General features: G+C 39.9%; 1 non-coding gene across 1 annotated transcript; it reads left to right on the top strand.

Annotated features, from left to right (window-relative positions):
• Window positions 1–5,678: 5,678 nt before the first annotated feature.
• TRNAK-CUU (transfer RNA lysine (anticodon CUU)) lies at window positions 5,679–5,751 on the top strand. Its single transcript has one exon. It is a non-coding gene; the product is annotated as a tRNA-Lys (tRNA).
• The last annotated feature ends 11,870 nt before the right edge of the window (window positions 5,752–17,621 follow it).

Below are 17,621 nucleotides of genomic sequence, written 5' to 3'. Positions count from 1 at the left end.
TTTTCTATTTGGGAAATTCATTGCTTTCAGTCTTGTATATATATATATATATATATATATATATATATATATATATATATATATATATATCGTCCGATCAGGGAAGTTAAGCAACGTTGGGTCGGGTTAGTACTTGGATGGGTGACCGTCTGGGAACACCAGATGCTGTTATCCCTGGGGATAGGGAAGAAAGAATACTTGCCACGTATTCCCTGCGTGGCGTACAAGGCGACTAAAAGGGGAGGGAACGGGAGGCTGGAAGATAAAGATATTGTTAAGATGTAGCGAATATAAGGCTGCACTGATGATACGGATATCGCCGAAGCAAGTAGTAATGAAGATTAAGGTGCGCTGAAAATTATTTTGTAGTGAAGATAAATATATAGGCTGAAATTATTCTTTAGTGAAGATATATGTATATGCTGAAATTCTGGATTGAACACCATAGAGTAATGATAATGATGAGAGTGTACTGACGATGAGGGTTTAGTTAAAGTAGTGACAATTGCCTTTGCAATGATAATAAGGGGGTAACACAATGAGGAACACAAACTTTCCAAAGCTACGTTCAAGTCAGACTTTGAACCAAGTTCGGTAAACAGAAGGGTGATGTTAAGATGAGAGTGTAGTGAGGAAGAGTATAGTGATGATAAGGATATTGTCAAGATAGGTTGTAGTGAAGAAAAGAATGTAGTGAAGATACGAATGTAGTAGAGATAAGGGTTATTAAAGATTAAAGTTTATTCAAAATAATTATGTAGTGAAGATAAGAACTATTTTTAGTTAACATCAGGGAGTACAATGGTGATGGTATGGTAGAAATAACGGTGTAGTGAAGAAGAGGGTATAGTGAAGATATAATTTATTGAAAACACGCTTGTAGTGAAGATGATGTTGTAGTTTGTGAATATGATGCAGTGAACTTAACCTTATTGACCTGATCCCCCAAATCCTCCAAGCTACGTTCAAGGGCGGATCCAAAGCCGACCGAAAAGGCTATTTCTCTGTGTATTGTTAGTGGTGGTGGTGTGTGTAGGTGTGGGTAATGATCTATTTGCACTGTATTAGGAGGGAGTTTTACACTCGTGGGGCCTCATGTAAAGACGTTGTTTGTGTGAGCGGGTAAAATCTAAAGCCTTCCTTGAAACCAGCTTAGTCAAGATAAGGTCATATGAAGATGAGGTTGTAGTGAAGATTATAATGAGCCTTGCATAGTGAAGATAAAGGGATTAAGGAGAGGAGATGTAGTAAAGAAGATTATAGTGAACACAAAAGGATTCAAGCTAGGTGCAGGGTCGACCTATGGGCTTGAACTTACATTTTAGGTCAAAGGCATCACCAGTATACCCTGGCCAGCATTAAAGTTTATCCGTACACACACACACACACACACACACACACACACACACACACACACACACACACACACATTTGGTGAAATCTTGTTTCCTCACATTAAATATTATCCCAGATGTCCAAAATTCTTCTGTCTGCTCTTTCATTTTCTATGTTTTCCATTTGACTTTCTTCGGTCGAAGTGATTTCCCGTTCATGTTTTAGATTAAACTATATTTTTCAATTGACCAATTCCCTCTCCCATCTCATCATGACGCTTCTTATTGTTCTTTGATTTGAATCCTCAGTTTTCACCTCTCCTTCAACATGATAACCTCTGAATCTGTGAGTGTGTCATTACCTATTTTTACTCTGTGAGGAGAGAGTTCTACACTCGCCAGGCCAAATCTCTAGAACATTCCGTACTATTATACAACTTGTAAGATTTATGTATGGTGTCTGCCTTAACCATGACCTCATTCTTCTTATTACATTCATCAACCACTCTTATATAAACTTTAAAATTACTTCTCTGAATATATTTGAACAATATTGCCCTAATTTCATGCTATGTTCTCTAGGTTTGTTTGTTTGTTTGTGTGTGTGTGTGTGTGTGTGTGTGTGTGTGTGTGTGTGTGTGTGTGTGTGTGTGTGTGTTCTCAGAAAGTAACTGTATACTATTCAACAATGATTTCCCAAAAGCCATTTACCTCATATCCTTTTATTTCGATGCTTGAAAATGGCTAAATTTTCGTCAAAGTGTTTTTTGTCTTATTAGTATTCATAATGATTTATTGATTCAAAAAGTATTGGTATTTCGAAACTATCTAGATCCTTCAACATCTCTAGCCATCTTCACTACACTCTCAACACCATTGGCCATCTTGACTATTTCTTCGACACCTTTAGATTTCATCAAATAATTATCGCAGCAAAACTAAATAAATCCGTCTACATATCCGGATTTGTATGGGATTTAATCTGGATAGATCTGGTTATGTGACGTCACATAACCCAGGGGTATATAAGGCCGGCGGCGAGAGAAGCGTAATCATTTGAGGATGGGACTCCGTACCGACAACATCTCCTCTCACAGTCTCCGGCAAGAAGAAAATTTGGTAAGTGCACCTCAGGCCGGAATCAAAATGAGTGTTCCAGTTGTAAAGTTGACCCAGAAGGATGTAAATGACCTGGTGGTCATGAGAGAGGTGGGTCGGGGAGGCAACGCCAAGATTGAAACGGTGTTGTTCCGTGGATCGTGTTGCGTCATCAAAACCCTTCTGGACGGAGTGAGTTCGAAAAGTCTTATGGATGAAGCCGACATTCACAGGAGACTGGCTGGGGCAGGAGGAGCCCCTCTCCTTCGAGCAGTGTGCCGCAACCCCCCACTGATCATCTTAAGCCACACTGGCCAGCCTTATGATAAGTACATGAGAACATGTCGGTCGGACGAGGAACTGGTCGAGTCCGCCATCATGGTCGCTCGTCGGCTGATGGAAATCCATAAGAAAAACATTGTCCATAATGACGTCAAGGTCGAGAATGTGACCGTGACGATGGGTGACAAGCCAGAGTTTCACATCATCGACTTTGGCTTGAGCGTTAAGAAGGGAAGCTGCGTTGAGTACAATGTTCCTGACCTGTGGTTGGCCCCTGAGGTCAGGGAGCGCAAGCCGGTCTCCCCAGCCAGTGACGTCTTCTCTTTTGGGCATCTAATGAGGCACGTGTCCATCCTGGTCAGGAACCAGGGTGTGCGGGAAAGCCTCCAGGATCTTTACCAAACAGCGACCCACAGCGACCCCTCAGAGAGACCAGCTCTGCCACTTATTATTGGTGAGATGAAGAAGGTGATGAGGTCAGTCCGCCGGAGGCGTACCAGAAAAGGGGGCCAACGGAACCAGAGGAAGGGCAGGAAATGAGGTGCCCTTCCTCAACTATCTACCTCACAATAAGAACTTTGTTTTAGAGGAAATTTTACTTTTAATATAATGGCAAAGAACTTTGTTTTAGAGGAAATTATTATTTTTACATAGCTTAAAACGGGATAGACCTGTATTTTAGAGGAAATTAAAATATTTATTTAAAACGGGAAAAAATTATGGAACTCGACATGCAACCACCTCCTCGTGGTGAGTTCTGGGTGATAAGAGATCAAACATCTCTTATCAGCTAAGAGTTGCATACAAACGTATTTCTTGATAAGTTAAAGACAACTGGATAATGTTCTTATGATCTTAAATGTTCTTAGAGTCTGGCTAGTGTTATCTTGGAGGTCTTCTATCCCCTACAGCTCGGGCTGGACCCAAACTGTATCATGGACAACGATAAAGCATCTTAGACTAGCTATCATGGACAGCGATAAATGATTTAGCCTAACCATTATGGACAACGATAAGTGATCTTAGCCTAACCATCATGGACAACGCTAAATTAGCCTAACCATTATGGACAACGATAAGTGATCTTAGCCTAACCATCATGGACAACGCTAAATTAGCCTAACCATTATGGACAACGATAAGTGATCTTAGCCTAGCCATCATGGTAAATGATAAATCATCTTAGCCTTACTATCATGGACAACGATAAGTGATCTTAGCCTAGCCATCTTGGTAAATGATAAATGATCTTACCCTTACTATCAATGACAACGATAAATGATCTTAGCCTAGCCATCATGGTAAATAGTGAATGATCTTAGCCTTACTATCATAGACAACGATAAATGATCTTAGCCTAGCCATCAAGGCCCATTTTCAGTCGTCCATCATAAATTTGCATGTTATTCTAATATCATTAGTAGTTTGAACCTTATAATAGACTGACTTGGTTCAGTTGTATGTTTTCATACAAGAACAAATTGAAGTGTCCCAAGCATTTTGAAATGGCATTTGTACTACTTAACTCTCGATGTTAGTGAAAACATGTGAGATAACCACGACTGAGCAGCTTTCCTGTGTGCTGTGAATTTATGACCTTCCTTTTTCCTCTCTCTCTCTCTCTCTCTCTCTCTCTCTCTCTCTCTCTCTCTCTCTCTCTCTCTCTCTCTCTCTCTCTCTCTCTCTCTCTCTCTCTCTCTCTCTCTGGAGTCTACCTGGAGTCACGTAACTCCAGGTAGACTTCAATTCCAACCCTGGCATGCCCGGCCTGCCAGTTAATCTTCTGGCCAGTTAAATCATTATGGGACGAAGGACACCTACTGGTCTTAAATCATTATGGTACGAGGGAAACCTACTGGTCTTAAATCATTATGGTACGAGGGAAACCTACTGGTCATAAATCATTATGGTACAACGGAAACCTACTGGTCTCAAATCATTATGGTACAAGGGAAACCTACTGGTCTTAAATCATTATGGTACGAGGGAAACCTACTGGTCTTAAATCATTATGGTACGAGGGAAACCTACTGGTCTTAAATCATTATGGTACGAGGGAAACCTACTGGTCATAAATCATTATGGTACGAGGGAAACCTACTGGTCTTAAATCATTATGGTACGAGGGAAACCTACTGGTCTTAAATCATTATGGTACGAGGGAGACCTACTGGTCTTAAATCATTATGGTACGAGGGAAACCTACTGGTCTTAAATCATTATGGTACGAGGGAAACCTACTGGTCTTAAATCATTATGGTACAAGGGAAACCTACTGGTCTTAAATCATTATGGTACGAGGGAAACCTACTGGTCTTAAATCATTATGGTACGAGGGAAACCTACTGGTCTTAAATCATTATGGTACGAGGGAGACCAGTTCTATGATATAATCAATGATGTACCCATGTAAGGGTCTAGGGCCAGTTATATAAGTGTATGTGGAATTAGAATTATCATTAACACCTGAAGGAGTTAAAGACTATTGACATGGTAGTTGTAACTTGCAGTTCACGTGTTTATTGACCCTGGTAGTTGATGGGCTTAAACCATCACTAACCAGTCAATTCACCAACCATTATCTTGAATATGTTACTTGATCAACACACCAGGTTTAGCCCCACCACCTACTACCCTTCTCCAGACAAACTTGCTGCCTCCTAACCATTAGTGTCTTACTCTCACAACATCAGACAGAGAGGAGAGTGTCTCCAGACACACTTGCTGCCTCCTAACCATTAGTGTCTTACTCTCACAACATCAGACAGAGAGGATGTTATGCCTCTTATCTAACCTGACACATCAGCCGGGGTCTCAGGACGTTGATAAGGTCATGGTCGGTCATGTGACCTCAGGTGAGTTATTGAACGTTATCGCTGATAATACAGCGTTGTTAGGGGTTAATGATGGTGGTTATTAACCTCACTTAGACACACACATACACACGAACAAGGTTGTATATAAGCCCGGCTGGCTCAGTCGGTAGAGCACGAGACTCTTAATCTCGGGATCGTGGGTTCGAGCCCCACGTTGGGCGGTAACTGTTCTCTATGATGTAACATGAAACAGCTTCTGAACATACCACCCACCGCTCGTCTAGATCAACCAATCTGCCATGGTTCCATGAACTGTTTAAACAGTTTAAGCGAAGAGAGAAAGACAGACAGAGAGAGGTAAAGAGAGAGATTACCAAAGTTTACATATGCACAACAGGTAACACAGACCTAATTACCTTCCACCAGCTAAGAAAATAGCTTTGCCATTCAGCAGGGCCAGCGGGTACTGCTTAACCGAGCCGAGCGCGCCAAACTTTTTCCGTTGCTTCTCGGCAAGTAGTGCGTGCTGAGCAGAGTTACCAACTTTGCGCTTTTGGCGATAGATCTAGCACCTAAATTTCGTATTTAGCACCTTAGCGTCTTTTCGGGCGTTTTATCTCGTATTTAGCGCCAAATTTAGTGTTATTTCAATATATCAAGAAATTCAAACATCAATCAAAATATGTTAATGTTATTTAGTAAGTTTATTCTAAACCTATTAAGATAACAAGGAAAGCAATACAAATATTGCACGTATTTCATTTTCATCGAAACGAACATGTTCAGTTTGGGTGTATTCTACGGGCTCCTCCTCCTCAAGTGCCCCGTTCAGTTCAGGTTCAGTCGGACTCTGGGTGGCGACAGAACTATCCGTGGGTCATGAAGGACAGTAACACTGGTTGTGTGTGTGTGTGTGTGTGTGTGTGTGTGTGTGTGTGTGTGTGTTTGTGTGTGTGTGTGTGTGTGTGTGTGTGTGCAGACCATTACATTTAATGAACACAACGATGAGTAAGAAATATACTCAACATTTTAGAGCAGAGTGGTTGAAAGACCCTAAATATGAAAAGTGATTAAGAGAAATAGAAGGGATGACACAAAAAGTATTTGCAAGTACTGCCATCGTCCATCACCTGCCAAACTTAGTGACACTGAAAAACACAACAACACAGCTAAACATAAGACAGCTGAAGACTCATTCAGTACTCAAAGACAAACTACAATTCCGTTTGAAAAAGTGAGTGATGACGTACGAGAGACTGAAGGAAATGTGTCACTGTTCACTGCAGAACATTGTACATTACGTGTTGTTCATCATCTCAGCTGTTCATTAAGTGTTGTTCATCATCTCAGCTGTTCATTACGTGTTGTTCATCATCTCAGCTGTCATTAAGTGTTGTTCATCATCTCAATAAGCTATGTAAAGCAGGATTTGCAGATAGTAAAGGATGCAAGAATTTCAAGTTTAAAAATTGGAAGTGTAGTGTAGTTGTGTGCAATGTGATTGCCCCGCATTTCAACAGACTTGAAAAGTGATATAGACAATCAGAAGTTTAGCTTCTTGACTGATGAAAGTAATGACATTACGGTAACGAAACTATTGGGTATTGTTGTCCAGTTCTACTCTGAAAGTAAGAATAAGATTGTAATGACTTTCTTGAACCTTGTTGAGCTGACTGACTGTAATGCTAATGGGATATGTGATCCCATCAAGAAGTCCTTGAAAAATAATGGGTTGGAGTTACAAAACCTTATTGCAATTAGCACCGACAATGCTTCTGTGATGACAGGTGTTAACACTGGAGTGTATGATACACTCAAGTTAGAAGTTCCTCATCTGATCCTGATCAAGTGTGTGTCATTCTCTACAGCTAGTTGTCTCATGCTGCAGCACAGTATCTCCCCAGGAACCTGGATTTTATCATCAGAGAAACTTATAATTGGTTCTCCTACTCTGCCAGTGATGGTCAAGCTCCAATGAAATCTATATAGCTAAGCCAGACTTGATGGCTGTCAATTGAATCAGCAGTTGTCATAATACTGCAGCAGTGGGTTGAACTTATGACTCACTCTGAAATGGCAAGAAATGATGAAAGGGGTTACACATCTCAGAACCTCTATGAGATGTTTTGTGACGAGAAAAACTATGCCTTCCTGATATTCCTGAAGCATATTCTTAGAGAAGTTCAGTGTGCAAATGAGAAATTTAAATCTGAGGTACAGTATCCAAGCAAACTGCTAAGTGACCTTATTCAACTTATTGATTCCATAAGTTCAAAGGTTCTCATCCCAGGCAGAAGTTAAAGGAAGGAGATTCAGTAGAGAACTATTTAGACCCACGTGCGTCCTTGAGGAACGAGTTTGAAAAGGAGATGGCATAATGTAAGCTTTCTGATGAAAATGATATCCGAGGAAGATACATACAGTTTGTAGTGGAGTTGGTGAGACAACTTCGTCAACGTTTGCCAGATAATGTCCAAGTGTTACAGTCAGTGTCATCACTGAGTACAAGTGAATGTCTGCAACCCATAAAGCCTGGAATACTGGAATTAGCAAAGATGTTTACTGATAACGAAGAAATTCTCACACGTATTGAGTTCCAGTTGAGGAAGCTTCATCATGTATTGTGGAAGCAGAACACTGTGACCCAAGCTCTCTGGACTGAAACAGCCTCGTACAAGGATGCAACAGGAGGGAATCTTTAGTTATATGAACATCGTGAAGTCAAAGCTTCGAAATTGATTATCAAAAGCTTAAATGCAATACTAACTATCAAGAATGGACCAAGATGAAATGGAAACTGTTGTGGTGATTATGAACTGCCTGAGGAAGTACTGAAAAACATTGGGTTATTGAAAAGATACGAGTTATCACAACCACAACCTGGACCCTCACATAGACCACCACAACCCCAGGACGAAGAGACTCCGGATTGGTAATTAGCAGATCTGGGATAATAGTGAGTATTTTAGTGTTAAAGCAGTCAGTCGTACCTGTCATTAATCATTTGGCACGTCAAAGAGCAAAAATAATTCGAAGAGCATTTTTTTCGCTGTCATTTTAGAAAGTTTAACGCTTTTTTAGCGCTTTTCGGTAGAGACTCTAGCGCCATATAAAATTTGGGTCAGCAACTTTGGTGCTCAAAAGGTTTCAGTAGGTCGTTGGTGGTCAGTCAGGACGGGTGTTCGCGCTGTTCTGGTTATCCGATGTGTTTTATCTTGATCACGGAGTGGGGGGACAGAGAGAAATGATAACCTAACTTGATGAATATGAGAAGTTTCCTGGGCTCTGGCATCCCCAAAATGGATCGTACTACAATAAAACCGTCAAGTATGGTCGCTGGGTTAGCACTGCACGGGGTATCTGGCAATTATTTCACATGAAAGTAAGAAAAATTAAAGAATTAATAAACATCACTTTTCTTTTGTCTTATTTTTCTTAATATTTGACATATTTCATTCATTGATTTTAATCAGATTCGGTAAAAGTTCTGATGATTCAACATTGTGTTTGTAAAACGTCCACTGTGGATCTTCCTCCGTTCCTGAAATACTAAGATAACGACCTTGTGGACGCCGACCACAACACATCAACACCCCAGTCACAACCCCACGTGGTCACGCTGGCCTCAACCAGTCACAACCCCACGTGGTCACACTGGCCTCAACCAGTCACAACCCCACGTGGTCACGCTGGCCTCAACCAGTCACAACCCCACGTGGTCACTCTGGTCTCAACCAGTCACAATCCCACATGGTCACGCTGGCCTCAACCAGTCACAACCCCACGTGGTCACGCTGGCCTCAACCAGTCACAAGCCCCACGTAGTCATGCTGCCCTCAACCAGTCACAAGCCCCACGTGGTCATGCTGCCCTCAACCAGTCACAAGCACCACGTAGTCACGTTGGCCTCAACCAGTCACAACCCCACGTGGTCACGCTGCCCTCAACCAGTCACAAGCACCACGTGGTCACGTTGGCCTCAACCAGTCACAACCCCACGTGGTCACGCTAGCCTCAACCAGTCACAAGCCCCACGTGGTCACGCTGCCCTCAACCAGTCACAAGCCCCACGTGGTCATGCTGCCCACATCCAGTCACAAGCATCACGTGGTCACGTTGGCCTCAACCAGTCACAAGCCCCACGTGGTCACGCTGCTCTCAACCAGTCACAAGCCCCACGTAGTCATGCTGCCCTCAACCAGTCACAAGCCCCACGTGGTCATGCTGCCCTCAACCAGTCACAAGCCCCACGTGGTCATGCTGCCCACAACCAGTCACAAGCCCCACGTGGTCATGCTGCCCACAACCAGTCACAAGCCCCAGTGGTCACGCAGGCCTCAACCATTCACAACCCTACGTGGTCACGCTAGACTCAACCAGTCACAAGCCCCACGTGGTCATGCTGCCCACAACCAGTCACAAGCCCCACGTGGTCACGCTAGCCTCAACTAGTCACAAGCCCCACGTGGTCACGCTAGCCTCAACCAGTCACAACCCCACGTGGTCACGTTGGCCTTAATCACTCTATATCAACTGTCACCTGCCACCAATTATTGCATCAGATGGGCAATGCCTGGAAGACGAGAGCGATGTGCTTTCAGAGTATATCTTCAAAAAAACTACATAGTAAAAATAATTTTGTAACTATAGCTTTAGAATGATTCAAAAAAGACAAAGTTACATGAAGCATAAAAACGGTCTTAGAAAAGGAAAGTTGCAAGTGTAGCAGGAGCAGGTGGAGAAGATCTTGGTCAAGATGTTATAACCGGCAGGTCATGATGCGACCCAAGTGGTACACACACCATCCCTAGACCACACTTACACTACACTTGACCCAGCCTTGTGGCACCCGCGCCAGCCAGGTACTCACTGGCAGTCAACATTATATCCTGACAACAAACTTGGACCTACAACTAAACACAACTTATAAATAATAATCCAGCTGGCTAGATTGACAGCCATCATGGCGGCCCGCCAGACATCTGTATATCTCAATCTTTCCTTCATTTATTCTCCAACTTTTTCATGTCATATCCCAACTCCTCTGTTCATCAACATCTTTACGTCATCTCATAGAAAGGGATATTTACACAGTAAGAGTGTATGTGGCACTTAATCTCTCTTGGTATTTCTTCACACAAGTCTCTTTTCCAAGTTCACTTCCTCTCGCCACCTCTTCTCCCCGACATTGTTTCCTCTTTCGAAAACCTCTTCAGATCTTCTCTGTCGTCTCCACAAGATGGTGATCAGACATCACACCAGCTGCCCCTTTCAGCACATTTACACCCAAAAGTCTTTCTTTTACACGCCTTTCAATTAACATGTAATCCAGTCATGCCCGCTGACCATCTCTCCTACTCACATGCGTATATTTGTGTATATCACATTTTACAAACCAGGTATTCCCAATCACCAGTCCTTTACACACACACAACACAAGTTGTTCACCATTTCCATGCGTCTCAGTTATACCCTCCACTGCCACATTACTTACCTTCGCATTTAAATCACCATCACTAATACCTGGTCTCTTACATCATAACTGCTGACACACTCACTCACTCGCTCCCAAAATACTTCCTCTGTTCTTGACACTAACTCGCTACCTCGCTAAGTGCCATTTGACCTGACCTAATGTGGCAAGACAATGGCCATTATCTTCACTACTCTCTGAACACCACTGGTCCTTGGCCTCAGCCATTACACTCACCACTTCAATACTATCTCACTAAACTCTTAAAATTACTGATCTTTGACCGAACTCTTTCAGATAATGTCAAAATCCTAATTCATCGTCAAGATCTTCACTATAACGTTGGATGAACACACTGAATGTTGGAGATTCGAACCCATGACCTTGATCTTTGAGACTCAGGCTCGGTGATAATGTGTACCACACCTGCCAGTGAATTCCAATACTTAGTCACCTAAATCTTAAGACCACACATGTACATACTGAACTATACACAAAAATATGGTCAACGAAAGATATTTCATATATCTGGTTTTAAAACTGATAAGATCAGGAAATAAGATTTAATCATTATCATTATCGGACGATTATAATGCCCAACAACACACGTTAGGTACATAATATATTTTCTACTAACCTACACGTGAAGTGACAATCCATACCATATCTAACTTCCCACTTGATAACCACCATATTGTATCCTTCAGTAGCAGATATATTATACTTAATGATAATAATAATGATTACAATAATGATAATATTGATACTAATGATAATAACATTAATAATAATAATGATAATGATGATGATGATAATAATGATACATAATAATAATGATGATGCTAATAATGATGATAATGATAATAATGATAATGATAATAATAATAATGATAACAATGATGATAATAATAATAATAATAATAATGATGATAATAATGATAATAATAAAGTAATAATAATAATAATAATCTTTCTTTCTTTTTTCAGACTATTCGCTATTTCCCGCATTAGCGAGGTAGCGTTAAGAACAGAGGACTGGGCCTTTGAGGGAATATCCTCACCTGGCCCCCTTCTCTGTTCCTTTTTTTGGGAAAAAAAAAAGAAAAAAAAAAAAAGAATACTTCCCACGTATTCCCTGCGTGTCGTAGAAGGCGACTAAAAGGGAAGGGAGCGGGGGGCTGGAAATCCTCCCCTCTCAATAATAATAATAATAGTAATAATAATAATAATAATAATAATAATAATAATAATAATAATAATAATAATAATAATAATAGAAATATTAATAATAATGACAATGATAATGATAAAATGATAATAATGATAATAGTAATAATGATAATGATAATAATAAAAATAATGATAATAATAATAATAATAATAATAATAATAATAATAATAATAATAATAATAACAATAATGATAATAATAATAATAATAATAATAATAATAATAATAATAATAATAATAATAATAATAATAATAATAATAATAATAATATGGTAAATTATATGGGAGGGTATTGATTGAGAGGGTGAAGGCATGTACAGAGCATCAGATTGGGGAAGAGCAGTGCGGTTTCAGAAGTGGTAGAGGATGTGTGGATCAGGTGTTTGCTTTGAAGAATGTATGTGAGAAATACTTAGAAAAGCAAATGGATTTGTATGTAGCATTTATGGATCTGGAGAAGGCATATGATAGAGTTGATAGAGATGCTCTGTGGAAGGTATTAAGAATATATGGTGTGGGAGGCAAGTTGTTAGAAGCAGTGAAAAGTTTTTATCGAGGATGTAAGGCATGTGTACGTGTAGGAAGAGAGGAAAGTGATTGGTTCTCAGTGAATGTAGGTTTGCGGCAGGGGTGTGTGATGTCTCCATGGTTGTTTAATTTGTTTATGGATGGGGTTGTTAGGGAGGTAAATGCAAGAGTCCTGGAAAGAGGGGCAAGTATGAAGTCTGTTGGGGATGAGAGAGCTTGGGAAGTGAGTCAGTTGTTGTTCGCTGATGATACAGCGCTGGTGGCTGATTCATGTGAGAAACTGCAGAAGCTGGTGACTGAGTTTGGTAAAGTGTGTGGAAGAAGAAAGTTAAGAGTAAATGTGAATAAGAGCAAGGTTATTAGGTACAGTAGGGTTGAGGGTCAAGTCAATTGGGAGGTGAGTTTGAATGGAGAAAAACTGGAGGAAGTGAAGTGTTTTAGATATCTGGGAGTGGATCTGTCAGCGGATGGAACCATGGAAGCGGAAGTGGATCATAGGGTGGGGGAGGGGGCGAAAATTTTGGGAGCCTTGAAAAATGTGTGGAAGTCGAGAACAGTATCTCGGAAAGCAAAAATGGGTATGTTTGAAGGAATAGTGGTTCCAACAATGTTGTATGGTTGCGAGGCGTGGGCTATGGATAGAGTTGTGCGCAGGAGGATGGATGTGCTGGAAATGAGATGTTTGAGGACAATGTGTGGTGTGAGGTGGTTTGATCGAGTAAGTAACGTAAGGGTAAGAGAGATGTGTGGAAATAAAAAGAGCGTGGTTGAGAGAGCAGAAGAGGGTGTTTTGAAATGGTTTGGTCACATGGAGAGAATGAGTGAGGAAAGATTGACCAAGAGGATATATGTGTCGGAGGTGGAGGGAACGAGGAGAAGAGGGAGACCAAATTGGAGGTGGAAAGATGGAGTGAAAAAGATTTTGTGTGATCGGGGCCTGAACATGCAGGAGGGTGAAAGGAGGGCAAGGAATAGAGTGAATTGGAGCGATGTGGTATACAGGGGTTGACGTGCTGTCAGTGGAGTGAATCAAGGCATGTGAAGCGTCTGGGGTAAACCATGGAAAGCTGTGTAGGTATGTATATTTGCGTGTGTGGACGTGTGTATGTACATGTGTATGGGGGGGGGGGGTTGGGCCATTTCTTTCGTCTGTTTCCTTGCGCTACCTCGCAAACGCGGGAGACAGCGACAAAGTATAAAAAAAAAAAAAAAAAAAAAAAAAAAAAAAAAAAATATATATATATATATATATATATATATATATATATATATATATATATATATATATATATATATATATATATATATATATATATATATATATATATATATTCCCTGGGGATAGGGGAAAAAGAATACTTCCCACGTATTCCCTGCGTGTCGTAGAAGGCGACTAAAAGGGAAGGGAGCGGGGGGCTGGAAATCCTCCCCTCTCGTTTTTTTTTTTTTTTTTTTAATTTTCCAAAAGAAGGAACAGAGAAGAGGTCCAGGTGAGGATATTCCCTCAAAGGCCCAGTCCTCTGTTCTTAACGCTACCTCGCTATCGCGGGAAATAGCGAATAGTATAAAAAAAAAGAATATATATATATATATATTTATATATATATATATATATATATATATATATATATATATATATATATATTTTTTTTTTTTTTTTTGCTTTGTCGCTGTCTCCCGCGTTTGCGAGGTAGCGCAAGGAAACAGACGAAAGAAATGGCCCAACCCACCCCCATACACATGTATATACATACGTCCACACACGCAAATATACATACCTACACAGCTTTCCATGGTTTACCCCAGACGCTTCACATGCCCTGATTCAATCCACTGACAGCACGTCAACCCCGGTATACCACATCGCTCCAATTCACTCTATTCCTTGCCCTCCTTTCACCCTCCTGCATATTCAGGACCCGATCACACAAAATCTTTTTCACTCTATCTTTCCACCTCCAATTTGGTCTCCCTCTTCTCCTCGTTCCCTCCACCTCCGACACATATATCCTCTTGGTCAATCTTTCCTCACTCATTCTCTCCATGTGCCCAAACCATTTCAAAACACCCTCTTCTGCTCTCTCAACCACGCTCTTTTTATTTCCACACATCTCTCTTACCCTTACGTTACTTACTCGATCAAACCACCTCACACCACATATTGTCCTCAAACATCTCATTTCCAGCACATCCATCCTCCTGCGCACCACTCTATCCAAAGCCCACGCCTCGCAACCATACAACATTGTTGAAACCACTATTCCTTCAAACATACCCATTTTTGCTTTCCGAGATAATGTTCTCGACTTCCACACATTCTTCAAGGCTCCCAGAATTTTCGCCCCCTCCCCCATCCTATGATCCACTTCCGCTTCCATGGTTCCATCCGCTGCCAGATCCACTCCCAGATATCTAAAACACTTTACTTCCTCCAGTTCATATATATATATATATATATATATATATATATATATATATATATATATATATATATATATATATATATATATATATATATATATATATATATATATATATATACATATATATATATATATATATATATATATATATATATATATATATATATATATATATATATATGTATATATATATATATATATATATATATATATATATATATATATATATATATATATATATATATATATATATATATATATATATATATATATATATATATATATATATATACATATACATATATATATCAATGTGTTCAGATTTATAGGTATGTATATTTGCGTGTGTGGACGAGTATGTATATACATGTGTATGTGGGTGGGTTGGGCCATTCTTTCGTCTGTTTTCTTGCGTTACCTCGCTAACGCGGGAGACAACGACAAAGCAAAATAGAAATATATATATATATATATATATATATATATATATATATATATATATATATATATATATATATATATATATATATATATATATATATATATATATATCTATTTTGCTTTGTCGATATATATATATATATATATATATATATATATATATATATATATATATATATATATATATATATATATATATATATATATATATATATATATATACATATATATATATATATATATATATATATATATATATATATATATATATATATATATATATATCGACAAAGCAAAATAGATATATATATATATATATATATATATATATATATATATATTTTTTTTTTTTTTTTTTTTTTATACTTTGTCGCTGTCTCCCGCGTCTGCGAGGTAGCGCAAGGAAACAGACGAAAGAAATGGCCCAACCCCCCCCCCCCATACACATGTACATACACATGTCCACACACGTGTATACATACCTACACAGCTTTCCATGGTCCACCCCAGACGCCTCACATGCCTTGATTCACTCCACTGACAGCACGTCAACCCCTGTATACCACATCGCTCCAATTCACTCTATTCCTTGCCCTCCTTACACCCTCCTGCATGTTCAGGCCCCGATCACACAAAATCTTTTTCACTCCATCTTTCCACCTCCAATTTGGTCTCCCTCTTCTCCTCGTTCCCTCCACCTCCGACACATATATCCTCTTGGTCAATCTTTCCTCACTCATTCTCTCCATGTGCCCAAACCATTTCAAAACACCCTCTTCTGCTCTCTCAACCACGCTCTTTTTATTTCCACACATCTCTCTTACCCTTACGTTACTTACTCGATCAAACCACCTCACACCACACATTGTCCTCAAACATCTCATTTCCAGCACATCCATCCTCCTGCGCACAACTCTATCCATAGCCCACGCCTCGCAACCATACAACATTGTTGGAACCACTATTCCTTCAAACATACCCATTTTTGCTTTCCGAGATAATGTTCTCGACTTCCACACATTTTTCAAGGCTCCCAAAATTTTCGCCCCCTCCCCCACCCTATGATCCACTTCCGCTTCCATGGTTCCATCCGCTGACAGATCCACTCCCAGATATCTAAAACACTTCACTTCCTCCAGTTTTTCTCCATTCAAACTTACCTCCCAATTGACTTGACCCTCAACCCTACTGTACCTAATAACCTTGCTCTTATTCACATTTACTCTTAACTTTCTTCTTCCACACACTTTACCAAACTCAGTCACCAGCTTCTGCAGTTTCTCACATGAATCAGCCACCAGCGCTGTATCATCAGCGAACAACAACTGACTCACTTCCCAGGCTCTCTCATCCCCAACAGACTTCATACTTGCCCCTCTTTCCAGGACTCTTGCATTTACCTCCCTAACAACCCCATCCATAAACAAATTAAACAACCATGGAGACATCACACACCCCTGCCGCAAACCTACATTCACTGAGAACCAATCACTTTCCTCTCTTCCTACACGTACACATGCCTTACATCCTCGATAAAAACTTTTCACTGCTTCTAACAACTTGCCTCCCACACCATATATTCTTAATACCTTCCACAGAGCATCTCTATCAACTCTATCATATGCCTGTGGTAAATTATATGGGAGGGTATTGATTGAGAGGGTGAAGGCATGTACAGAGCATCAGATTGGGGAAGAGCAGTGCGGTTTCAGAAGTGGTAGAGGATGTGTGGATCAGGTGTTTGCTTTGAAGAATGTATGTGAGAAATACTTAGAAAAGCAAATGGATTTGTATGTAGCATTTATGGATATATATATATATATATATATATATATATATATATATATATATCCTTCAGTATGTTTACTTTCGATACTGAGGAACAAAAGAAGGAGCCAAACAAGTAAATTTCGTCAAAGACATCTCTCTTTTCTAAACGCTGCCTCGCAAAGATTTTCATTAATTCAAATTGAAGAAACAGACGTAATTTTCTATT

This window comes from Panulirus ornatus, chromosome 58, assembly GCF_036320965.1.
Source record: "Panulirus ornatus isolate Po-2019 chromosome 58, ASM3632096v1, whole genome shotgun sequence".
Classification (NCBI taxonomy): domain Eukaryota; kingdom Metazoa; phylum Arthropoda; class Malacostraca; order Decapoda; family Palinuridae; genus Panulirus; species Panulirus ornatus.
Note: the sequence above shows the minus strand (reverse complement) of the source record. Positions and strands in the feature narration are given on the sequence as shown.